The sequence below is a fragment of the Aotus nancymaae genome, unplaced genomic scaffold (assembly GCF_030222135.1).
Source record: "Aotus nancymaae isolate 86718 unplaced genomic scaffold, 86718_ANA_hifiasm-v0.15.2.pri h1tg000033l, whole genome shotgun sequence".
Classification (NCBI taxonomy): Eukaryota; Metazoa; Chordata; class Mammalia; order Primates; family Aotidae; genus Aotus; species Aotus nancymaae.
In genome coordinates this window covers 61,747,255-61,774,285 of record NW_026988447.1, presented here as the reverse complement: position 1 = coordinate 61,774,285, position 27,031 = coordinate 61,747,255, and the positions used below count along the sequence as shown (strand labels likewise).

Below are 27,031 nucleotides of genomic sequence, written 5' to 3'. Positions count from 1 at the left end.
GATTTCCAGCTAGCCCCACCACGACAGGCTAAAGGGCTCTAGACTTCTAAATAAACCTGAAAGGCGGTTTAGACCACAAGGACTGAAATTCCTTGGCAAGTGCTAGTGCTATGCTGGGCTCAGAGCCAATGTACTTGGGGTGCATGTTACCTAATGAGACACCAGCTGATGCAGATAAGGGAATGCTTGTGTCATCCATCCCCCAACCCCAGCAAACACAGCTTGCGGCTCCAGGAGAGACTCCTACCTTCTGCTTGAGGAGAGGAGAGGGGAGAGTGAAGAGGACTTTGTCTTGCAACGTGGATACTAGCCCAGTCACAGTAAGACAAGGCACTTGGAAGAGTCCTGGGGCCCTGATTCCAGGCTCTACCTCCTGGTCAGCATTTCTAGACACACCCAGGCCAAGATGGGAAGCTTCTGCTTTGAAGGGAGGAACCCAGGTCTGGCAGGATTCATTACCTGATGACTCAAAAGTGCTGGAGCCTTAAATAAACATCAGCGGTTTCCAGGCAGATCTCACCGCAGGTCTTAAGTGAGAGGCAGAGATGTGTTGGTATCAGGTGTGACCCAGTGCGTTCCCAGCTGTGGTAGCTGTACGGGGAGACTCCTGCTTGAAGAAAGAAAAGTAAAGAGTGAAGGAGACTTTGTCTTCCGGCTGGGTACCAGCTCAGCCAAAGTGAGGTAAGCACCAAGCAGCCTTCTAGGGTCCTCACTTCCGGGCCTTGGCTTGGGATAGAATTTCTGGACTGCCTTGGCCTAGAGGAAAGCCCACTGCCCTGAATGGAGAGACCCAGGCCTGGCAGCATTTACCACAAGTTGACTGATGAGCCCTTGGGCTTTGAGTGAACAGTGGCAGTAGCAACACAGTACTCACTATGGGCCTGGGGCAGTGGTGGCCACAGGGAGAGACTCCTGCTTGAGGAAAGGAGAGTGAAGAGTGGGAAGGACTTCGTCTCATGGCTTAGTTGCCAGCTCAGTTATGTGGAATAGAGCACCAAGTAGATTTCTAATGTTTCTGCCTAGAGGCCCTGACTCCCAGATGGCATTTCTGGACTTGTTGTGGGCCAGGGGGAGCTCGCTATCCAGAAGGGAAGGACACAAGTCTTGCTGGATTGGTCCCCTGCTGACTGAAAAGTCAGCTGGCTTCAGTTCTGACACAGCAGAGTTCCAGTGGTGGTGGCCACAGGGGTGCTTGTGCCACCCCTCCCCCAGCTCCAGGCAGCTTAGCAGAGAAAGAAAGATGACATTTGTTTGGGAGATAGGAAGGGAAGAGAACAAGAATTAAAAATGAATGTAACAGGCTGGAGTGCAGTGGTATGATTTCGACTCACTGCAACCTCAGCTTCCTTGGTTCAATTCAAGTGATTCTCTGGCCTCAGTCTCCCAAGTATCTGGGACTACAGGAGTGCACCACCATGCCCGGCTAATTTTCGTATTTTTGGTAGAGATGGGGTTTCACTATGTTGGCTAGGCCGGTCTTGAACTCCTGACCTCAGGTGATCTGCTTGCCTCAGCCTCCCAGTGTGCTGGGATTACAGGCGTGAGCCACCACACTCAACCTGTTACGTTTCTTTTTTCTTTTTTTTTTTAATTGCTATTTTTCTTCTGTTACTTCTTTAAATGGATGTTTTTTGCATATAGGACAGCTATTGATATTTGGATCTTGGCAACCAAACACCTCGCTAAATTCTCTGATCTTTTCTAACAATTTTCATTTGCTATCTCCTACGTTTTCCAGGTATGTAAGCATTTAAAAAATGACAATTATCTTCCTTCTTAATTTCCACATTTTATTCCTCATTTTTTCCTCTAGTTCAATTTCATTAACTAGGTAATTGTAATGTTGTTATTTTACTCTCAGTTAAGTGAGGATTCCCAATTTCATTGTTTCTAATAGGAAGAAGACAGTTATTCACTAGAACATCATAATATTGATAAAGGGAGTAATTGTCTTATTCCTAGCTTTATTGAGAATATTTCTTAGTAAAATTTTTGGATGAATTATTTAATGTAAATGCTAGACTGAGTTTATAAATATTAAATCATTTACTTTGCATATAATAATATGGAGTAAGGTATATGTAATCATCTCCATTCTACAGTTGAGAAAACTTTAGGATAGTGAAAAATATGTATCCCACAATAAATGTATGACAAAATCAGTAAGTTGTACATGGTTCTACCTTAAAACTAAGATCAAATACATAAAACATTAAAAAGATTTAATTACCTCCAAAAAGAAGATAGGTTTGCATAAACTCCCTCTTATGGAGTTTCAGAGGTGAAGGACAGTTGCTCTATTGCTGTTCTCAAAAAGTACTAGCAACTTCTCTGGTACAATGAAGAAATGTCAGATTGATAAAGTATTCCCACCAGAAATCTGGGAATCTTATATATCTAGACATTACAAAAAACAGCATACATTTCTGTTTTCATTGTGAGGCATTTCTTATACTTCCTTTTTTTGAGATGAGCATTATTAATCACCACAAGAATTTATCCTTTCTTTGTGTTATAAACAATCCAATTATACGCATTTAGTTGTTTTTAAAGGAACAGTTATTGTTGGCTGGAATCACACTGTTGTGCAATGAAACACAACATCATGTTCTTTCTATCTCGCTATATTTTTGTACCCATTATCCGTCCCCACTCCTAACCCTCCACCCCCACTACCCTTCCCAGTCTCTAGTAACCTTTCTTCTACTCTCTGTCTCCATGAGTTCAATTGTTTCATTTTTGGATGAATTAATCAATGTAAATACTAGGCTGAGTTTTATAAATATTAAATGAATTTACTACAGATATATGGATTTATTTTTTGGTTCTTTGTCCTGTCTGCTTAGTCTGTATGTTTTCAAACCAGTACTTTGCTTTTTGATTGCAGTATCTCCATAGTACAATTTGAAATCAAGTAATGTGATTCCTCCAGTTTTGGGCTTTATGCTCAGGATGGTTTTGACTATTCTGGGTCTTTTATGGTTCCATGTCAATTTTAGGATAATTTTTTCTATTTCTTTGAAGAATGTCATTGGTATTTTGATAGGGATTGCATTGAACCTGTAGATTGCTTTGGGTAGTATGAACATTTAACAGTATAAGTTCTTATAATCCATGAACATGGAATATGTTTCCTTTTTTGTATACTTCTTAATTTCTTGCATCAATGTTTTATAGTTTTCATTGTAGAGATCTTTCATTTTTTTGGTTAAGTTTATTCCTAGGTATATTATTTGAGGCAATTATAAATACAATTATTTTCTTTTTTTTTTCTAAATACAGAACTGATTATTGCAAAGGGGAAGAAAACTATAGCATCTGAGGCTATCTTGACTATAGAACAAAAATATTTGCATCTTTTCAATTCTTTACAAGTTAACATTTGACATTACAGAATACAGAACATAAACAGTAACAAAGAATAAGTCAAGCACATGTATATTCCCTGGAATATCAGATAAACCTTAAGCAAGCTGTTAAACAAGTCTTTTGTATGACCTTGTAATATTTTTGCTCTACATCAAAATATTGGATAACTTCATAATAATGTGAAATTTCTGGCACTTCATAGGTAATTGGCAAAATGTTAGCTATTTTATGACCACACTAATGGTAAACATAAATAAGATGAGACCTCATAATGATTTCTTTTTATCTTCTCCTTCCATGTATATTTCTCACTGTTCCATATTCACCTTCCTCAAATATTATTTTTATGCAATTTTCTAATGTCTATCATGGGTTGGGGCACTTAAGCTTTTAGTACATGCCTATTACATGGGAAAAAATGAATCCCCTCAAATTTCATTGCTTGGTTACACAGTGCCTACAGAATATTTGCTAATTTTCTTAAATCAGATTATTTATTTCAGATAGAACTGTCACAAGAGGTCCAAACCACCTCATACTTTTCCATAATGACCTATTTTACTGTGCACATTTATAAATGGAAGAATAATATTATAACTAATAAATGTAATAAAATACAAATTACACAGATAATGTACTCTAATGAAATAGGTGAGTGTATTTTTCTAATATTTTTATCAAGACTATCAAACAAAAGAATTAAGACTCCTCATTAAGTAATAAATAATGTTCAACAAATATGTGGCTTATTAATTGAGGCTTTGACTATAATAACAATATTAATTTCAGCTATACTGACCATTTACTATATGCTATGTATTTCCCCCACTGAATATACTGAATGTACAGAGATAATGTTATTTTCTTGATTTCTTTTTCAGGTTGTTTGATATTGGCATATATGAATGCTGCCGATTTTTGTATGTTAATTTTTTTATCCTGCAGCTTTACGGAATTTGTTTATTAGTTGTAATAGTTTTTTGTGAAGTCTTTAGGTTTTTCCAAATATAAGATCATACCATTTGCAAACCAAGATAATTTGACTTTTTCTTTTCCAATCTGGTTACTCTTTATTCCTCTCTCGTCTGCTTACTCTAGCTAGGACTTCCAGTACTATGTTAAATAACAGAGATAAAAGTGGATATCCTTATTATATTCCAGAACTTATAGGAAATACTTTCAGTTTTTTTTTCCATTCAGTATGCTACTAGCTGTTGGTCTGTCAAATATAGCTTTTATTGTGTTGAGGTATGTTCTTTCAATTTCCACTTTTTCAAGGGTTTTCATCATGAGGGGATGTTGAATTTTATCAAATGCTTTTTCAGCATCATTTGAAATGATCAATGCTTTTTGTCCTTCATTCTGTTGGTATGATCTATCTTGATTGATTCATGTAAATTGAACTATCTTGGTATATCTGGGGTAAATCTCACTTGGTCATGATGAATAATCTTTGTAAAGTATTGTTGAATTAAGTTTGCTACTATTTTGTTGAGGTTTTTTATATTTGTTTCATCAGGGATATTGGTATATAGTGTTTTTTTTTTTAACGTGTCTTTTTCTGGTTTTGGTATCAGAGTAATATTGGCCTTGTAGAATGACTTTGGAAGTATTCCTTCTGCCTCTATTTTCCAGAATAGTTGGAATATGATAGACATTAGTTCTTCTTTAAGTGTCTGGTAAAATTCAGCAGTGAATCCATTGGATCCCAGGCTTTTCCTTGACTGGAGAATTTTTGTCATGACTCAGTCTCATTACTTATTCTTGGTCTGTTCAGGTTTGGGATTTTTCTTCATGGTTCCAGCTTGATGAGTTTTATGTGTCTAGGAATTTACCCATTTCTTCTAGGTTTTCAAGTTTATTGGCATCAGTTGCTCACAGTAGTCTCTAATGATCCCTTTAATTTCTGCAGTATTAGCTGTGACTTTTATTTCCTCTCTGATTTTCTTTTTTGAGTCTTCTGGTTTACTTCTTAGTCTACTAAAAGTTTGTCAATTTTGTTTACTATTTCAAATGACCATATCTTCATTTCATTGGCTTTTGTGTTGTTTTGTGTGTCAAATTTATTTATTTCTATTCTCATTATTATTTCTTTTCTTCTACTACTTTTGGATTCAGTTTGCTCTTGCTTTTCTAGTTCCTTAAGATGCATCATTAGGTTGTTTATTTGAAGATTTTCTACTGTGATATAGGTGCTTATTGTTATGAACATTGCTCTTAGTTTTGTTTTTGCTGTATCCCATAGGTTTTGGCATATTGTGTTTCCACTTTCATTTGTTTTAAGATTTCTTTATAAAGTTCTTTCTTGATTTCTTCATTGGCCCACTGGTCATTCAAAAGCATATTGTTTAATTTTCACGTTTTCAAAATCCCCAAATTCTCAAACTTCCAAAGTTTTCAACGTTCTTCTTGTTACTGATTTCTAGTTTTCTTTTTTTACCATTGTGGTCAGAGAAGATACTTAATATGATTTCAATTTTTTGAATGTGTTAAGACTTGTTTGTTGGCCTAATGTATGGTCTATTCTTGAGAATGATCGATCTATTGAGAAGAATGTGTATTCTGCAGCTTTGGGTGAAATGAACTGTAAATATCTCTTAAGTCCATTTGTTCTATAGTTCAGATTAAGTCAGTTGTTTCTTTGTTGATTTTCTGTCCAGTGCTGAAAGTGGGGTGTTGAAGTCTCCAGCTAGTAATGAACTAACTCTCTATCTGTCCTTCTCTTTCTCTGTCTCTCTCACACACACTTTAATAAAATTTTTTCTTTGTATAGCTGGGTGATCTAGCATTGGGTGTATATGTATTTACAATTGTTATATCCTCTTGCTGCATTAATCAGTGTATTATTTCTTTGTCTATTTTTATAATTTTTGCCTTGCAGTGTATTTTTTCTGATATAAGTATAGCTACTCCTGCCTGGTTTTGGTTTCCATTTATATGGAATATGTTTTCTCATCCTTTTATTTTTGGTCTTACATGTCTTTATAGGTAAAGTGTACTTTTTGTAGGCAACGGATCATTAAGTCTTGTTATTTTTATCTATTCAGCCACTCTTATCCTTTGATTGGAGAGTTTAGTTCATTTACATTCAATGTTATTATGGATAAGTAAGGGCTTACTGCTGCCATTTTGTGGTTTCCTGGTTATTTTGTGGTCTTCTTTCTTTCCTTCCTTCTTACCTTTCTTTTTGTGAAAGTGATTTTCTCTGGTAATATGTTTTAATTTCTTGCTTTTTATTTTGTGTGTGTCTCTTACAGGTGTTTGGAATTTTTTGACTTGAGAGTACCATGAGGCTTACAATTAACATATTATAACCAATTATGTTAGACTGATAACAATTTAACACTGATTGCATAAGCAAACAAATCAACTAACAAACAAGCAAAAAGAAAACTAATAAAAAATCTACACTTTATCCTCCCTGCTTTTTAACTTTTTCTTGTTTCTATTTCTATCTTATCATACTGTGTCTTGAAAAGTTGTTGTAGTTATTTTTATTGATATGTCTTTTAGTCTTTCTACTTGAGTAATTTACACACTACAGTTATGTTATAATGTTCCTTGTCTGTGTGTACGTACTATTACCAGTGGGTTTTGTACCTTCAGATATAGCATATTGCTCATTAACATGTTTTTTCATTCAGACTGAAGAACACTTTAGCTTTTCTTGTAGGACAGATCTGGTGTTGATGAAGTCCCTTAGCTTTTGTTTGTCTGTGTAAGTCTTTATTTCTCCTTCATGTTTGAAGGATATTTTTGTTGGATATACTTTTTTGATTGGAGGGTGGGAAGGAGTCTCACTTGTCAGCCAGGCTGGAGTGCAGTGGTATGATCTTGGCTCACTGTAACCTCTCCCTCCTGGGTTCAAGCAATTCTCCTGCCTCAGAAGTAGCTGGGATTACAGGTGCCCACAATCATACCCAGCTAATTTTTTGTATTTTTAGTAGAGGTGGGGTTTAGCCATGTTGGCCAGGCTGGCCTCAAACTTCTGACCTCAGGTGATCCACCCACCTCAGCCTCCCAAACTGCTGGGATCACAGGGATGAGCCACCGTGCCTGGCCTACCAAATTAGGATAAAATGATTGTTTTTCCTTCAGCACTTTAAATATGTTATGCCACTCTCTCCTGGCCTTTAAGGTTTCCACTGAGAAGTCTGTTGCCAGCTGTATTGGAGCTCTTTTGTACGTTATTATTATTCTTGTTTTTTCTTTTGCTGCTTTTAGGATCCTTTCTTTATCTTTGATCTCTGAGAGTTGGATTATTAAATGTCTGATATAGTCTAATTTAGGTTAAATCTGCTTGGTGTCCTATATAGCCTTCTAATGCTTGAATATTGATATCTTTCTGTAAATTTGGAAAGTTCTCTATTATTATCCCCTTGAACACACTTTCTACCCTGATCGCTCTCCCTTTCTACCTTCTCTATATGGCCAATGACTCAGATTTGCCCTTTTGAGGCTATTTCCTGTATCTTGTAGGTGTGCTTCATTCTTGTTTATTTTTTCTTTTCTAACTGTGTATTTTCAAATAAGTATGTCTTCACGCTCACTAATTCTTTCTTCTATTGGATCACTTCTGCTTTTGAAAGACTGTGATACCTTTTCAGTGTGTCAATAGAGTTTTTCAGCTCCAGAACATCTGCTTGATTTTAAAAATTACTGTAACAGGCTGATAATGTCAAATAAAAGTCAAAGGTATTTACATTTAATTTTTATTTTTAGTGTATGTGTTTTAACCACCATTTGCCTGCACACTTTAGGCCAAGGCAGAATATAACAGGACTGTTGTGTTTATTCCTGTCTGTGTGTGATGCTTTTATACTCACTTGTCCTGTACTGGTTCTGCAGGTGTGCTAAGTTCCATCTGCTCTCTTGCCCTCTTGCTTGCTGCTCCAGTAGCAGCCTCCACATCTCTTGTACTAAAGCATCACTGATGACACCCACAGAGGCTCCAGCTCCTTATATGATTCACAGATTCAGATGAATCCCTGAATTCCAGGAACTGAGATCTGCCTTTCTCAGCAGCTGACTGGAGGCACTGGACAATGATCAACATCCTTGGACAAGCTTTGATCAATGAGAGATACAAGAGATGGAAAACTGGGAGATAAATTTCTTTCCCTTCTGTGTTTGCCTGAGTTCTCTAGGGAAACAGAACCAATTAGGATTCCTCTCTCTATTTTCATATGCTATAATAAGCATATATTTATTATGGGAATTGGCTCACACATTTATGAAAGCCAAGAAATTCTATGACATGCTGCCTGCAGAATGAAGTGGGAAAGGCAAATAATTGTTAATGTGAGTTCAGTTTGAGTCCAAAGACGTAAGAATCAGGGGAGTGGATGGTGTAACTCCCAGTTTGAGTCTTAAGACCTGGGAAGTCAGGAGTGGAGTCTAGGGGTTTGGGGGGTGGAAGTGGAGTCACGGGGTGGGCACCAGTGTAAGTCCCAGAGTCTGAAGACTTGACAACCCGGAGCCTTGATGTCTAAGAGCAGGATGAGATGGATGTCCCAGCTGAAGAGAGAGAGCTAATTCTCCTTTCCTCTGTCTTTTTGTTTTATTCAAGCCCTCAATTAATTGGAGGATGCCCACAAAACCCACCTTGGAGAGGGTGAATCTTCTTTACTCAGTCTGCTGATCCAAATGCTCCTCTCTTCCATTAGCCCCCTCACAGATACACCCAGAAATAATGTTACATCAGCTATCTGAGCTTAACCTAGTCATACTGACACCAAATTAACCATCACACTTTATCTGATAGATTCTTCCAAGGTATAATGACTCTCTGGAGGCAGTCTTGATTAGTCCTTCATGACAAGGAACCAATTTTTATTTTCTTTAAACCTATGGCCAGCTGAGTAATTGACACCTTATATTTATTCTCCACCTTTGTCTATCTCACTTCTCTTTCTTCCACATTCTTAATGTCCTAGAATTGAATGACTCAATAAAATATTAGTAGATTAGCTTTGCCTAATGTTCTGTTTTCTGGGGAGCTCAGGCTAAGATTCATTCATTTATTCAGCAACTATACTGAATAAATATTAATAACTGAGTATTATTGTTGGATGTCTACTCTACTACACAATATTTAAAGCACTTGGGATGCATCAATGAACAAAGTAGATGAAAATCTTTGCCCTTGCTGAATTACTTTCTAGGAGAAAGAGAGAGAGGGAGAGAGAGAGAGAGAGAATATTAAAAAGAATGAACAGGTAGATTTTACAGTATATGACAGAAAGTGACGAGAGTGCACAATCAGCTTCATTTTGCAGTTTTTCTTCCACCAGTCTCTTTCTCTTCCTCCAAGTCCATCTCTCACTATTTCTTTTCTTCTCCTTTGTACTCCAACAACATTGAATTACTTATAGTATCCTCTCCCTTTGAGGTCCCCCCCCCCATCTCCATGCCTTTGCTTTGAAGCTGCCATGTCTGGAATGACCTCCACATACTCCTTTTCTCTCTAGCTATTCAGACTCACCTCAAGACCATGGTTTTAGAAAATCTTACCTGATTTCTTTCTCTGCTTTTCCCAAGCTATTTTAGGGGTTAGTCTAGACTTCCACAATTCCCTTGTGGATATCTTTATCATTATACACTCATGTTATTTTTAAAGCATAATTATCTATGTGTTGATGTATTCTATTAATCTGGGATTTCACTGAAAACAGGGAGTATGTCATATTTCCTGTTTCACTCCTAATACATAGGATGGTGTTCAGTAATACTATTTTAAATAAATGACTAAACTAAAATACATAGAAATGAGGCAGGATTGTGAGGTATAGAAGTCTACCTATTAAAGTATCACCAGAAAGATTAAAGAAGCAAGGCATTTGGAGACACAAAATAAGGAAAGTTCAAGAGAAGTGGCAGCAGATTTGGGGTTGGCTTGGTGCAGAGTTGGCTTCAATTTATGTGCTCTGAATTAGACTCCATGGTAGATTAATTGCTCAAAATGACCACAATTCTCTCCCTGCATTATCCTGTTGCAATGCTAGCATCTCTTCATTTCAAGATGTAGAGTTTTTCCTTATCTCTTTATTTTAGGGTGGACTTTTGACTTGCTTTTGTTAAAAGAATTCATTGAAAATGACTGTTTTAAATCTGGGCCTCCAGAGACATTGCACTTTCACTTCCCTGGTATCTCCTTCCTTCGCCATGAGAACAAACCTGGGCATTCTTGTTATCCTTGAATTAGGCTGAGTCATCCCAGCTGTGCTGGGTGCCAGATGAGTCAGCAGCTGATTGAAGACACGTGAGCATGTTCCATCAAGATCAGCTAAATCTATTCAGATGAGCAGAACTACCCAGCTGACCCAGAGACTCATGAAGAAATCTTAAATAGTTCCTGTTTAAAGCTACTAGATTTTGGTGATGGTTTATTACACAACAATAACTATTAATTAATGATATGGACATATAAGTGGAAAGTTTGTTTCAGAGCACTCATTGCGGTACAAAGTGTTTTCTGATTTTGTAGAGAGTGACTTTATGGTGTTTGAGGAAATGCTACGTATTATTTTAAGCAATATGAGTACCTCAAAAGAAGTATAAAATTATACCACTGAGTTACATATTTACTTTATAGTTAAATATACATATTTCAAATCATGTATTATGTGAAATAATGTATTAGTTTCTAAATTCAAATGCTATTCTCTCACATTTTAAGAAATGTTTACTCAAACTCTTTATTTGTATATTTGATATTAATAATTGTTTTTTATTATTAAAGCTGCTTTTTGAGTTGTCTAACAGTTTTCCAGAGAATGTTATTTTGACTGCTAGGTTATTTGACATGTAACACTATTTGAAGTCTATCTAATGCTGTCACTAAATATTTTTCCTAAAGTGATAAGTTTGTATTTCCACAATGTGAGGGCATTTGTTTCTTCATTTACCCTGTGGGTGATCTCAAAAATGTTACTATTCACTATATTAAGTTTTTTAAAGGTAAATATCAATTGAATAATGAAAAATTTTTATAAAATATATGTAACATACTTAAAAGTTATGGTACGAAGAATACCTAGCTTCAGAAATAAAACATTATCATCCTCTTTTAACATTGTTCTGATCTTCCTCCTTGGTCTTTTACCCCTCTCTTTGCCCTCAGAGATAACTACTATACTGAATTTAATTTTTCCCCTTGTTTCTTCTTAAACTTATTTATTTATTTATGTCATGGGAACATTATGCTCCTGAGATTCACCATTGATATTGTGCGTACCTATAATTTCTTAACTTATGCATATACACTGCTGTTTGGTATTCCAGTGTACATACAGCATGATCTATTGAAGGAATGCTAATTTCTGTTATAATCTCAACATCACATCTGTTAAATATCTTTCATCTCCCAGTCCAAAGTGAATCAATTTTTGTGTAGGTGGGGTGGGGGTGTCCTGGAGGGCTGTGAGGAATGTTTCTGCTTCACCTAGTAATTCAGAAATCTAGATTCATTTTATAATGAGGCTCCTCCATATTCAATATGGCTTTGAAGTTACACTGGCATCATTCAGTCAGTAGAGAGAAAAGGAGCATACAGAAGGCATGCTTAGTTTTAACTGCTGGGACACAAAACTTCTCACTCTCTTTGATGAGAAATAGTTAAAGGCCTCATTTTGATGCAAGCAAGGATACTTGACCATATGATTTACCTATGTGCTCAGAGGAGAATAAAATTGTTTGATAAATGCATAGCATTGTCTTTTCTACAGTCTTCTGGTCACTAAATATCCATTTAATTTTTATTCTCATACTCATTCTCTTTCCAATACAGGAAATTGAAAGTCCAACCGCAGCTAAAAATTTACATCCTCATGCTGTCTTCACAAGGCTAGATCTTAATGGAGTTTGTTTCCTTAACAACTTTATGTCTTACTGTATGGTTTCTAGGAGTGATCAGATTTCCAATTCTTCAAGGCTCTACATTTCTTATCCCTCTAATCTTTTTCAAATTCTATCCTGGCTCATTTATTTCCTGTAATAGTTAGCTGCCCTCTAACCCTCTACTCTCTGTAATCATCTTTCACTATGTATGTGGCTTATTTTCCAACCTCTTGATATCAGTTTCCTTGCTACCCAACATCCAACTGCTCAGCTAATGACATCTGTTTAAGGATTTGTTAAGTCAATGTTCCCTTTCAAAGTATGTTATTATGTTATTCAGAATAGACTAATTGTTGCCAAAAATCAATATGAAAACCTCAGTGGCTTAATGTGTTATTTCTCACTCACATCTCAGGCTTCTTGAATGGTTGGTGGGTGATCTTCCCTGTTGTAATTCAAAGGATCAGCACCTTACTTCTTGGGGCACTGCTATTTTCAACTTGTGGCACATGTAGAATGAGAAGACAGTATGGGAGATTGCATGTGGGCAATTTGTCATTTCCATCCACAATGCCTATATTGTATATTTATAAAAAGTATCAAGTGTTTATGGGAGATGGCTTTATGAGTATTTTAAATTTTCTTTCAGGGTTGCTTTTTTGCTTGTTCCAGAATTCCTGGAGGAACCATCATATTTCTTTTGTAGTAAGTTAAAAATTATAGGTGAATAACTTGCTTCAGAAATGAAGGTATGAATTTTACAATATGAGTTAAGCATTAAATACTAAACTGGTTAGAAAGAAACATCTGGAAAAGTTTTGAGTATTCAAATATTTCAGGGAAAAATTTAATATAGGTTTTCATAACCACAGATATTGATCTCTGGTATATCCCAGGCTTTAATAGATAGTTTGAAAAGGAAAATATTAGAAAATATTACTAGTATTAATGTTTCTATGGCTATTTTATGCCATTGTAGATCAGATGCTTAACTACTTATTTGCTATATACATTCTTGAAGGCTTTGTTTCTGTGTTTGTTAGAGAAAAATTTCAAACTTGATTCAAAAATGTCTTCATTTCAATTTGAAAAATGACTTGATGCCCATCATATGCTTATCACAGCGAGGTTAAAGTAGAAGCTTGTGACATGTGTCTTCTCCAAAGTTCCCACAAAAAATGAACACTATTATGTTTGAGATGATGAAGAAGGAAGGAAACCAAGGAAAAATCATAATGGGCAACTTAGCATTTAGATGAATGATTACAGGTGTAGAAGAATTCCCTCATTTTAGGATTTAAAAAAATGTGTCCTTATTTTCCCCTCTTAATTTGGCTTCTTGTCTTTCAAAAATTTTATTTTTGCTATTAATATACTAGGAATTTTTGCACATTGATTTTGTATCCTGAAACTTTGTTGACAAAGCTGTGTAACTCCACTCAGTGACATCAGAAGTCAGTTTATATTTTGGCAGGTACTGGACAAATTTTGTTGTTTTTAGCATTGGTCAGAGTGGACACTGCTCCTATGACTTGGTCCTTACCACAGAGTGCAGCTGAAGTAGGAAATGGTCTGATGAATTTATTATGTTTTGTGTAGGAATATGGGAGGATGCAAAAGAACTATGATTAGAATATGCCCCCCAATTTCTTGTTTCTTTTATTCTGGGGAAACTATTTGTCCTATTATCTGGGTGAGACCTGGAGGGGCTTAGACTCAAATCTAAACTCTGAATCAGAAAAGAAGATCTCTGGGCTCCCAGTCGGCCTGCACGTCTGCCAGGGACTCTTGGCCAGCAAGAGGGTTCCAACCTGAATAGGGGAGTGCGCTGGAAGAAAAGAGAGAAAGCATAGAGAGGTCTGGAGGGTCAAGTAAGCTTTTGCTTAAGTGACCAATTTATTTTTGCACACAGTTAGTATATATATCTTTGTCCTACTTCATTTGCAGGAACAGACACCAATATCTCATACATCAAAGGGAACAGAAAGTCCTGGATACAAGCTTAGGCAGCAGAAAACACAATAGTAAAATCAGGTACATAATCCGATACAATCAAGTCATCCAGACGGGTCTCATTATCAGGTTGGGGAAAGCTAAAGTTAAAAAGTTAACTATCTATGCAAGGCACCAGAGAGGCAGTAAGCCTGTTAACTGTGCAAACAGCAGTGAAGGCTAAAGTTAAAAAGTTAACTATCTATGCAAGGCACCAGAGAGGCAGTAAGCCTGTTAACTGTGCAAACAGCAGTCACAAGAACAAGCACAGGACCCAGCAAATGGGTAGACAAAGTCATAAAAAGCAGAAATAGAAAACAAACACAATGTCTTCTCAGACCACATAGGTATCATCTTATCGTCTTGCAAAGTTGCTTTTGGATATCCTTTGATCTCAGTTTAACTTTCCCCGATCTCGACTGCCTCCAACGGGAAACTGTGTCCAGGCTCAAGCTCACCATATGGCGAGGCCCAATTCTGAGGGGCCTCACATGGAAGCGATCCCCACAAAGATCCAGCTAAAAGAAAAAGTAAAAAGTCCAGAATTGAGAAAAGCCTATATAAGACAGTGGGTATGTAATTTTTAATAAATAATTTTAGAGCTAATCACACCATTTAGAGCTAAATCTAGCAGAAAATTTTGCATATATTTATATGAATTTTGAGTAGAAATGAATGCTTACTTTTAAAATAACATCAAATATCTGAATAAAAATAAGAGTGAGACTAAGATAAACTGACAAATGTGGGACTAAAGAATGAGAAGTTCCATAATAAGGCATCTGACCATAAAGTTAATTTAGTTATATGTTGGCCAAATCAGGCTTCTTGTATCTACAGTTGTATGTAGTATAAATATCTCACCATGAGACTGGAAACGTATAAGACAGGTAACTCTTATCCTGACAGCAGTTTTACAACACGGTACTGTTCTGTTAAAATTATTTACAGAGTATGACTTAATGGACTTTGTTTCCCCAACAACTTTATGTCTTACTGTATGGTTTCTAGGAGTGATCAGATTTCCCATTCTTATGGGAATGCTAAGGGTATTTCAACACATTCCATAGATATCTGTTTTAGAGCTTTAGGTTTTCTTTCTTTTTTTTTTTGAGATGGAGTCTGGCTCCATTGCCTAGGCTCACTGCAACCTCCACCTCCTGGATTAAATTCAAGCAATTCTCCTTCCTCAGCTGTCCTAGTAGCTGAGATTACAGGCACCCACCACCATACCTGTCTCTAATTTTTGTATTTTTAGTAGAGACGGGGTTTCACCATGTTTTCCAAGCTGGTCTCAAACTCCTGACCTTGAGTAATCTGCTGGCCTCGGCCTCCCAAAGTGCTGGGAGTACAGATGTAGGTCACTGCAGCCAGCCTCACAGCTTTAGAGTTGTTCATCAGCAATACAAAATGTCTTCAACACACACATTATATACTTCTCTTTTTGATTTGTATTACTGAAGCCTATGAAGATGTTTCTGGATCAAGAACCTTTTTGAAAATCGAGTGAAAGGCAATTTCTTCCCAGGAATATTCATAGATTACTGTAGAAAATTTGTTGTGGACTCTACAACAGAAGTTCTTTTACAGACTCCAAGTTAGGAAACTCTACTCTCAATCACCATTTTTTTAATGTCTTTGGAAGAAATTAGAAGCTAGCCAAGTCTCAATCCTGGTTTACCTTGTTGCTTTTTGGGTGGTCTGGGGAAATCTAGAGCCCTCAGTGTTGCCTGACTTTACTGAGGGCATTCCTCTTGGTGCCATCCATAGCAAACAGTGTGAAGGTGGGAGAGAAGTACTGAATACGAGGCTGCATTTCTCTCTGGAATAAGAATAGGAAATTCTTTATTTATGTATTCATCCATTAAACAAACGTATAATAGGCATTCAATATGTAGAAAGCACTTTTGTAGGCAATGGGGGATAAATGACATATAAGATTATCAAACCACAAGAAGAAGTCCAGAAGTATTATTCACATAATTAATTTATATAAAAACTAGAGATACCAGATATTAAACAGATAGAATTCTATTAGGTATATTTATTTATACTGAATGGCATATTGTATGCATCAATGCCTTGTAAATTGTAAAGTATCCTTTCAATGCTACTTTTATTTTTTACCTTGATGTTGGGAAACTGAAACCAATGAAGATCACAGTAAGCAAAGGAGTGATGAGACTTTCATACAGGAAATAGAATTAAAAAACTCACAGAGACTCCAAACCTGATCTGAAGCAAAAAACACACCTGATCTCATGCAAAAAAAGAAATTGTTTATGGAATTTTTATCTGTAAGATTTAACAGATATTTTCTGAATGGCAGTATGAACTGATATTTAGCAGACATCTTGTTTCAATATAGAGCTTGAAAAAGCCAGTTATAACAATTCAGTTGAAAAATACAGTTTAGTAGTAGCATAGAGGTGGGTACATGCTCTCACAGGGTAATGATTTAATAAAAAATACTAATTCAGGAAAAAATAGGTCAAAACTCCCAGGATCTTTCACACATGGCAAAATGTGTTATGAGAGATTTTCTAAGAATATTATTAGAACCTGACCTTGATAACCGCCAGGAAACCAACAGAAAGAACATTCAAATTAACTATAGAAAATACACATTTCTACATGCGTTAGTTTCCTAGGGTTGTCATAACAAATTACCACAAACTTGTTGGCTTAAAATGACAGAAATGTATTCTCTCACAGTGCTGGAGGCTAGAAATCTGAAATCAAGGTGTTGGCAAGGCCTCTGAAGACTTTAGGGAAGACTTGTTCCTTGCTTCTTCCTGGCTTCTGGTGGCTCCCAGCAATTGTCGACAGTCCTTGGTTTGTAGCTGCGTCCCTCCAGTCTCTGCCTCTGTCTTCCCATGACCTTCTTCTTTCTGTCTCTCTCTGTCTTCTCTTTTTCTGTCTTTTATAAGTACACCTGTCACTGGGTGCAGGGCCCACTGTGATCTAGGATGATTTCATCTCTAGATCCTTCCCTTAAAGCATCTGAGAAGTGTTGTGTGAATATAGCTTTTGGGGGCCAGTATTCAACAGACTTGTCTATTCCACTGATTAAAAAAAATTTTTTTATGAACATTGTATTGTTTCCGCTTTGGAAGAGAGGATATTTGTCTATTTCAAAACTCAGAAATTATTCCTATAAGCCCCCAAATTCAAGGAGTATGTGAAAGTGAAATCACATGTTTTTCTCCTGTAACATTTCAAAATCTTGTCATATAATAATTCAAGCAGAAAGGCAAGGGATGCTTGGCTAGATCTTGGCAGTGGCAAAATGTGTCTTATGGTTACTGCAATAGAACCTTGCAGTTGAACACTACTATGCTGTAAAGAGATGATGTAAATTCATTTATGTCATTAAGAACGTCCTATGATAATAGTGACTGAATCTTCAAAACAATCTTTAAGACGTACAATAAAACTGTGAATTCTGTTTTTGCTTAGGTGGGCTATATTGTGTGATGAAGGTATTGTTCTATTGCAAATGACAGGAATGCAAATAAACCCGTTTTATAAAGGGAATTTATTGAATCATGCTTGTAACTATGGAGTCCAAGAGGGTGAGAATGTCTTTAGAAATGCTATGGATTTAAAGAACGATGTTTTTTTCTTGCTTTGTTTCTCCAGTTCATCTTTCCTCTATTATTTGGTTTCATTTCTACTGGTGTGTTTTCTTCCTATAACAGATAGGCTTTCTGTATGTAGTGAGGAAAACAGTAGCATAGCCACATACATGTTCAGGGTTGTATCATCCCAGTTTTGTGATATACACCTGAGAAAAGAAAGGGTATTTATGAACACTACTTCACAGAATGATGCTGATTGGTCTGGATTGGGTCACCTTCCAGTTTGGGGCCAGCTTTATGGTCAAGGGGTTGAGATGCTTTGTCAGATAGACCTGCAGCACATGCTACAGTGGTTGGGGTGTAGTGTGGGGTAGTCTGCAGTCATAGAACAGAGTAAAGCTAATTTAGCCATGTTGGGATCAAACGCATGAAACTATTAGCTCCAGGTTCACGCTGAATAACACTAAACATTTTACACATTGAATTTTTGTGGTTATTCTCAGAGTATTGATAGCAAACTTTCAAAATAGATGTCTAAATAACTATGCTACCTTTTTTTTGAGGGACCCTGAAGTAAAATCATTATGCTTCCTCTAGCTTATGCATGACTTTTGGAGGTCTTCCTCCCAGCACTTTTAAAAGCATTGCTTTTAAGAATGGATTAACTGTGACATTTGGAAATGTCAGAGGTAATTTTGGCTATGAGAGCAGTGGTCAATGAATCTTACCTATATAAAATCCTATTTATTGAGGGCTTCGGTGTTCACATTGCTAGGTGTCTTCTCTTTGTCTGTCCTGTTTCAGCAAATACGTTTAGCAGGGAAGCAATCCACTACTTACAAAGCAATTATCATTAGAAAATGTCACCACATAAATTGTAGGATAAAAAAGCAGAGATATCTGATTAGTGACTAATTTAGGAGAGAAGAGCTCATGCCAAGTGGAACAAGAGTACCGGGAATCAAGAACTCATACCCTGTTTTTCAAGTCTGTTGAGGTAACCTAATTAGAAGGATTTCTTTAAACAGTGGCATAGTTGGTAAGATTTTCCCAAATTCAAAAAATAGTAGGAAGAAAAACACTTATAATCTTTGTTTAAAGTAGTCCATAGCTGGTATGATTTTATGCATTTGATGCATTTCTGAACATAGATATAAATTGAATTAATTAGTAAATTATATTTATTAGCTACTTCTAGAAACCAACTGCTGTGCTGACACCTTTACAAATGTAGTGTTACTAAAATCCTCTTAATAATCCTCTAATAATAATTCTAATTATATAAATGTGAAACTCTGGGACAAGTTTTGTAAATTTTCCAAGGTCACCTTGGTAAAGTGAAAATGAGGTATGTATCCAGATCTATCTGACTCAGTTTGTCATGTATTAAGCAATCTTGATAAATTATATATATTTGTATATGGGATTCTTTTGCAAGTCAGTCATGTTATCATCCATGTGCAGGTTTGATGCTCAATAAAGTTGAATTGAAACTAATTGCTGATATAGGTCATATCTATAAAGTCTGCCTCTTAATACAATGCAAGAGGTGTAATAGTAGCTGGACATTGGCTCATCCCTCTTTCTTGGAGCCTTACTATTCTTTGACCCAAGCCTGCACATTTAAAAGAGAGGGGAGATGAATTTTTTAATGCTGACCTGGAGATGTATTAAAACCCTATTTAAGTTAAGTTTGCAGATTTAGAAAATAAAAACGTAGTTACATTCGAAATGTTGTTTATCTGAAAATTAAATTTAATTGGACATGTTTCATCTACATCTTTTATCTGTTAATTTGAGTTCCTCCAACTTAAATCTCTGTGAGGTTTGCTTTTGTTCCTCTTGAATTCTATTTTCCTTTATTGGTACTTTTTTCAGACCAGGTCTTCAAGTGAGAGATTCCTTTTTATTTGAGGTTTCAAACTTCAATAGGTTGAGCTCATCATCAGCCAGCATCTTCTACCCTGATTTCTTATTTCAAGCTTTATTCTCTGGCTCATACTATGACTTTAACTTTCTCATTTAAGACATTTACTGTTTCATTGGACTTTGACAATCATCCGCAATACAGAAATCTAAAGCAGAAAAAGAAAGGCAGAACAGGAAATAATAAGGCACGTTGGCAGGAATCAAGTCTAGAGCTTCTTACGAGAGTAAAACTTCTGTTATTAAGCTGGGATCACATATTAGGACTAGCAGATAATGGTCAGGTAGTTAAGAAACCTGGGAGCACTGTGAAAACTGAGAGGTGGATGATGCAGAAGATGAGCTAGTCATGCACAATGGCAGAGATATTCTCTTGGAGCAGAGGTTTGAATAATCGGAGATGGATCATGATTGGTCAGGACTTTTAGGAAGTTCTCTGTCCAGAAACAGCACCTCTTAGTCTTAAAATTACAACATTCCCTAGAAAACCAAAGTGCTCTGCTAGAATACTGCACCAACAATTTAGAGAAGAGCTCTCCATTCCCACTCACAGATATGTATTTGGTTAAATATGGCTCTTGCTAATGAAGAGCCTGAAAACATATTTGAAGAAATATCCACTGAAATTGTATTATGGTATGATATGTGTCTATCATATCATATCATAATTTAGTTTGTTACACATCTACCTGCAAGTCCATCCAAGGAAGAAAGAAGCTCCAGAGAAAGCTTAATGTAGCATGGTCTCACCCGTAGGAGATGCCTTAAAATGAATGCATGATCAGCACAATAGTGAGGATACAAGGTTTGTATTCTCACTCCTACCTCTACGTCTTTGTGTGTTTTAAACACACACATGCACACACACACACACACTCCACTTTTATCCATAAATATAAATCTTAAACACAATTTTAAATTTGAATTGTCCCGAATAACCTCATTTACTGCTGACCAATTTCCATATTCATCTAGTTTCCACTTTGGTAAATGCCTTTGTACTCATATTTGCATTCTCATTCTGGCTTTTCTAGACAGGCATATGTGTCTGGTTTCTCTGATTTCAGACTTCAGTTTCTTCCCCAAAGTTTCTAAATACTAGATATTCATAAATCAACTTGTATAGATAATTGAGAAATAACAAGAAAGATCCCAAAACTAGTGTTGTAAGTCAAATTGCCAGAGGATCAGCTACACAATCCACCACTTCACAGGAACTCTGAGAAGAAAAATTCCATAGTTGTCAGTTAATAAGAATATAATAACAATAAGGAATTATTTTCAAAAATCATGAAATCACCAAAATTCTGTCTGCCAACCAAACACATTACTGGTTCAATAATCTTTGTTGATAGGTCTTTAATTTCCTTACATGAGCATTCTGCAAAATGCTTTAAGGGTAAGTAAATGCTATATAATGTACTTTGGGAGTCAGCCAGTAGAAAATTAAATAGAATTTAGTGTGACTAAGTCACTGTGACAGAATTTAATGCTTTAATTTTTTTATGAATCATGAGGAATTTCATAGGGGGAACATGATGGAATACAAACACTCATGGTCCTGTTAACTGCAGCTAGAGCAGGTGGAATAGTGTCAAGTTGAGATCCCAGTGGTACGGAACAAATTGTAAATCATGGCTTCTTCCTATTAAAACTTGCATCACCTTTAGGACAAAGTCCACAATTCCTAACATGATTTTTCATCTCAGTTATAATATGGTCTCCTGTATTTCTTGGTATCATTATCTCTTGCCACTTTCTCCTCAACCATGCTGATCCATTGATATACTTGTCATTTCCTGAATTTGAGGTATTCTTCCATCTTGGTCTTCATATAGTCTGTTTCTCTTATAAAACACCATTCTCTGTTCTACTCAACATCTAGTTGACTATCCAGATTCAGTTTCTTTGTGCTGCCTCTGTTTTTATCCCTGCGTTGAGAATTATCTCACAATGTGATAGTTTGCTCCCTTACTTGCATATCCTCTACATTTGTCTTTGCGTGTCTTTTTGAAGGAGAGTACCTCTTAAGCTTCATTGTAAATCTAGGCCATAGGAAGTTTCCCAGCTCATGGCAGACATTCAAATATATTTGTTGAAATGATGAGGCAAGAAAACAAGGGCAGATCCAGCTACAGCAGCTTGGAGGATGTCTGGTTACTAGAAAGACCATGGAATTCCAAGAGTACATACATGTAACTCAACCATAATGGCTCCAATGGACAGCCTCTGATTTTTCTTTGTATGATCTTAAAAAAAAAGCCCTAAGCACTTTCTTATACTTTACACACACACACACCCCTCTTCTCTCTACATACAACCTTTTTGTCTCCTGCAAGCAGCTGGGGAGATGAGATCACCTGACTGTGTGAAATAGGTGTGGGTGGAAATAAGAACTTTCTAACTGTCCCTCTACAGGTATTTAGGTTCCATTGTTTCACTCTGCTCTTAGCAGTTGCCTTTCATGTCTCCATTTTTCAGCTTACCTAATTTGGGTGACATATTTTTTCTGGTATGAGGTCCTCTTCCATTCTCTTTGTGCTTGTGGATTTTTAAAAAATAATTCCTTTATTATTTCTGGGAAACAATAGAAAATGTGAGTTTATTGCACCAAGTTTAAATGGACCTTTTCTGCTTCAATATTTTATTAATTTTTACTTTGACAAACATAGCTTTGCCTTCATATTTATGAAGCTTTGAAATATGTGCGGCTGTCAACAACTCTGCATCTGATTGCCAGGGATGACCATATCATGTGTGGTATGCAGAAGCTAGCTTGCGAAAGCCGATTATAATTAAATTGTTAATTTTTCTGAAGTTTTATGAGCCAGTTGTATACATAGCCATTATTAAAATTTATATTACATATCCTTATTATGAAATGTATTTAAAGAAAACTTAAGATAGCCTTAAATCTCATCACTTCCTAATTATTTTACTATATTTTACTATTTTCTATGTTCTTGAAGTTATTTACATATATGACATCTGTAAAGTAAAAGCACCAAATAATAGTGTATTATCACATATTTCTGCAAAATGTTATCACATTGTTGGCTTATAAATTGGCCATAATGAGAGTATTTACCACAAAAATGTGCAAATGCTAAAAATAAAGCATTTATAAATTCAGAAATCTAGTTGTTAAACATTTACCAGCATGCCATTGTTATGTCTGCTGCTTACTTAACACTCCTCACCATGCCCTCCTCACCTGCACCCACCACCTTTTATTTAGATCTTGCCCATAGTCTTGGGGTTTCTGTCTCAATTTCCTTTGTTTTCTTCTTCTTCTGTTTCCTTCCCTGTTTTCCTCAGTCCTACCTTTCTTCTATCTTCCTGCTCTTCCTTTTCTTCCCTCCTTTCTTCAGAAGCTAACTCTGTGTAATACATTTAGCCACTCATTGGCCAAGCTATGGCTAGAAATGGGCAGGTTTTCTGGAACCAGAGCCTCACCAGGTCTTCCTCTAGTGCTGCTCCCAACTTTTAGAACCAAGGAAGATCACCATAACCTTTGTACACTCTGCCTTAGATGTCATGGTTTTATTCTTCAAGGTTTCTCAGTGTGTTTGTGACAGCTTTCGTATACTCTGGATTCTCACCCCTCCTCACTGGCTCATGTTGCTTGTGCCTGAAACTTCTCTCATCAAAACCCAGAAAAAAATGAATAAGCATTTTATATATTCTTAGAGAAGTTCTGTTTCAATTGCAGGACAGGATGGAAGTAATGCTACATGTCTTTTAAAAGAGCTTTCCTCTGCAAAGTTGCACTTGATTAATTTACAACTTTCATTTAATAAAACAACTGAATTGTTGTTCCACATGATTTATCCCAAAGCTTGATCTGTTATTGATGTAATTAATAATAATTTTGTCTGAGTAAAAAATTTTTCTCTTGAAAAGGGACACTGGAATAGGTGCATTACACTTTAGGGTTTACATTTAGATAAAGAGAAGTATCAATTATGCATTAGAGTTTCCAGGATTATAATTTTAAAGTATTTTTTTCTTTCTAAAATGCAAAGTAATTCTGTAAAATATATAGACTTTTAAATAATTCATAAACTAAGTAATAAGGATATCAGTGAGATTAATGGGAATATAAACTGAAAGCTGGAAGGTACCTTAGTCATTGTTAGTTGTAGTAGACATTTTTGTCACTCCTTACGAATTCTTTCCCCACTTACCATTTCCAAATAGCATAGTGAATTTCTCAGCCAAGAGGCTTTGCTGTAAATAACACCATTGCCACTTATTGGCATCTAAATGCTCTAAGCTAATCAACTTAACCCTATTTTCCTTTATTGTTAGGAAAAGATAAGCTTATGTCTCCTCTGGAAGTTAGGATGTACAGATGTGATTCCTGAAAGTCCTGAAACCATTTTTTGGCCATGATGGAGGTGAAAACTAACATAGAGAAGAAGGCAGTACAGTACAAAGGTAAGTGGAGCCAGGGCTCTGATCAAATTACTCCTGAAAGCTGCCCCACATTTGGAATGTTCAGCCAAGGGATCAAATTCATTTCTATGTTTCAATTTAAATTTAAACCAGGTTTTTTTTTTCAGTTTTATGTCACCTAAAGGTGAAAAAAATCTTAAGAATTACTATTTCCTAATGCTCTAAGTTAGAATCCTCTCCTAGAAAAAGAAAAGCAAAAGGTAGCCAAGAGGGTTCCGGAGGAGCCCCAGTAAAGCCCCCGGAGTTGGCCCCAGTGGTGCCTGCTGTTGGGTCAGCCACCCATTGAGGGGGGGCCCAGGGAGGCGGAGGTCGCAGGGGCAAAGGGGCCGGGCCACTCTAAGTGGCGGTGCGCCCATCAGCGCCAGGGAGGGGAGTAAGGAAGCAGCGCAGGTGGCATCGGAAGTGGCAAGTGGCCTGCACGCGGATGGCAGTGTACCAAAAAAAATTAAAGCCGACAGTAAAATAGCTGCAGGGTTTGACTCAATGTTGTTTTGGTGGGAAACAATCAGTAAAAATGTAGATTGGATAAACTACATTTATTACAACCAGCAGCAATTGGTTAACTATATCAAAGATGCTGTTAAGGAAATAGCTGAACAGTGAAGATCCACTAGTCGAATAGCCTGGAAGAATAGGATAGCTTTAGATATGAATTAGCAGAAAAAGGTGGTGTTTGTGTTGTGACCAAAACTCAGTGTTGCACCTTTATGCCAAACAACAGTGCTCCCGATGGAAGCATAACAAAAGCCCTCCAAGGGCTTACTGCCTTATCAAAAGTGTTAGCAAAAAATTCCGACATTAACAACCCTATTTCAAATTGGCTCAAGAGATGGTTTGGTAAATGGAAAGAGACCATAGCCTCAATTCTTACTTCTTTAGCAACTGTAATAAACAGTTATGTTGGGTGCTGTACCATACCATGCATCCAACGGCTAGTACAAAGACTAGTAAACACAGTACTTAACTAAAATCTCCTTGAACCCTCCTGTACCTAATTCAGAAAAGTTACATGTCGTATAAAGTCAAGCAGAGAAGTTGAGTCAAGATACATTAAACAAGTTTGAAGAGGAACCATAAAGTAAAAGAGGAGGAAAATTGTGGGACGTAGGAACGTTTGTCTTCAAAGTTTCCTTTCTTGTTTAAGAAAAATTCATAAGTGTTAAAAATAATAGTTTGTTTTAAACACTTTCTTCAAAAGCCTTCTTGCCTTTTTGCTAGAAGCCCTATACTATGTAGCTGTTAGACATGTTTACAGGCACACAGTACATTCTATGTTCTTGTACTTTAACCAAGATATCTGTGATGGACGTGCTCATAGGCATGCCCCAACTTGCAGCCTATGCCTCCCTTATTTAGACTTCCCTTTTTTGCTTTCCATTGCTTTTACCTGTTTAGAAAAGTTTCAGGTTGTTAGTCAATTGGGTTTTAGTTTAGATTGTTAGGTCTGGCTTCAGGCAATGGAGATCAGACACAGCAGTAAGGACAGCACCAATGGGTAAGAAATAAATATGTCTACTTTCCTTTGTTCATTGTACTCTTCTGGCAAGATTGCTAGTGGGAGTACCCTTTCTGCAGGAAGTAAAAAGAATTGCTTTGCTGAGAGATCCTTTGTATCAATACTAATTTTTCTTTGGGGCACCAAGCATCTATTTCCAACTTCTATTTCCAACACTCTATTTACCCAAATGAAAAAATATTGATTCAGAGCAATTTAGTATCTATTACTAGGTGTTCACATTCATGACTTCAGCATTCTGTTTTTGAGCTGCGACTGTGTGCCAGATCCTGTGGCTGGTTCTGTTTCTACAAAGATGCATAAGATATGCTCCTGCCCTAGAGGAACTGAGATCCTGTTAGGGGAACATATATGTGTTAATTATATTATGAGGTGCTTATAATAGAGGCACAGAGTGATGTGGGTATAACAAGGACTATAGCAGTTGTGTTTGAAGTAGTGGGAGGAGTAGAGATGTCTTGAAGATGGGATGAGACTTTCCAAGAACAGAGAGCTTGCTTAAAAAGTTAAAAAGCTATGAAAATGCATAGCATTTATGTGAGGATTTGTGTGTGTGTGTGTGTGTGTGTGTGTGTGTGTTTATACAGATCAAAACAAATCTACTCCAAGGGAGTGAGTTGTTTTCCATGCAGACGAAGAATCAATGCCATTCTCTCTTTTTAGCAGTAAATTAAAAATGATTTTGAAGAAAAAAATACAAAAATAAAAAAGATATTTTTTATTTTACCTTGACATTTAAGATCCTGAAAATAAAATAATGGTTCTAGTAAAGTAGATTAATATTGTAATGAAACAAACATCAAACCCAAATTGTGGGTTCATTCCTTAGGTCTATTCTACAACCTTCAAAAGACATTTATTGTCTCTAGTTATTGATTCCTTCATCTACAGGAATGAGAGGATTGTCTTTTACTTTTGGAAATTCCATTTCTGTTTCTGAAAAAGGTGTCATTTTAATCTCATGCTTTTTTTTTTAACATCATATGTAGTTCCTGTTTACTTGCTTTGGATTTTACAGAAAAAAAAATTAGCTTACTTTTTGAATTATTTGTGTACTTGCTTAATTGTAAATTATTAAGTAAGTGTTCAGGGGAGAATATGTATAGAGTAAAGAAAGATGACTGATATGGTTTGGCTGTGACCTCACCCAAATGGCATCTTGAATTTTTTATGTGTCGTGGGAGGAACCTGGTGTTGGGAGGTAATTGAATCATGGGGGCATGTCTTTCCTATGCTGTTCTCATGATAGTGAATAAGTCTCATGAGATCTGATGGTTTTAAAAACTGGAATCTCCCTGCATAAGCTCTCTCTTTGCCTGCCACCATCCATATAAGATGTGACTTGCTCCTC

At 36.4% G+C, this 27,031-nt stretch overlaps 1 long non-coding RNA gene across 1 annotated transcript in view; it reads left to right on the top strand.

Annotated features, from left to right (window-relative positions):
* The first annotated feature begins 240 nt into the window (after window positions 1-240).
* Window positions 241-27,031, top strand: part of LOC105706320 (uncharacterized) — a 52,172-nt gene continuing 25,381 nt past the window's right edge. The window contains exons 1-2 of the long non-coding RNA XR_001104809.2: window positions 241-681; window positions 24,018-24,146. This is a non-coding gene — a long non-coding RNA (uncharacterized LOC105706320). The remainder of the gene's footprint in view (window positions 682-24,017; window positions 24,147-27,031) is intronic.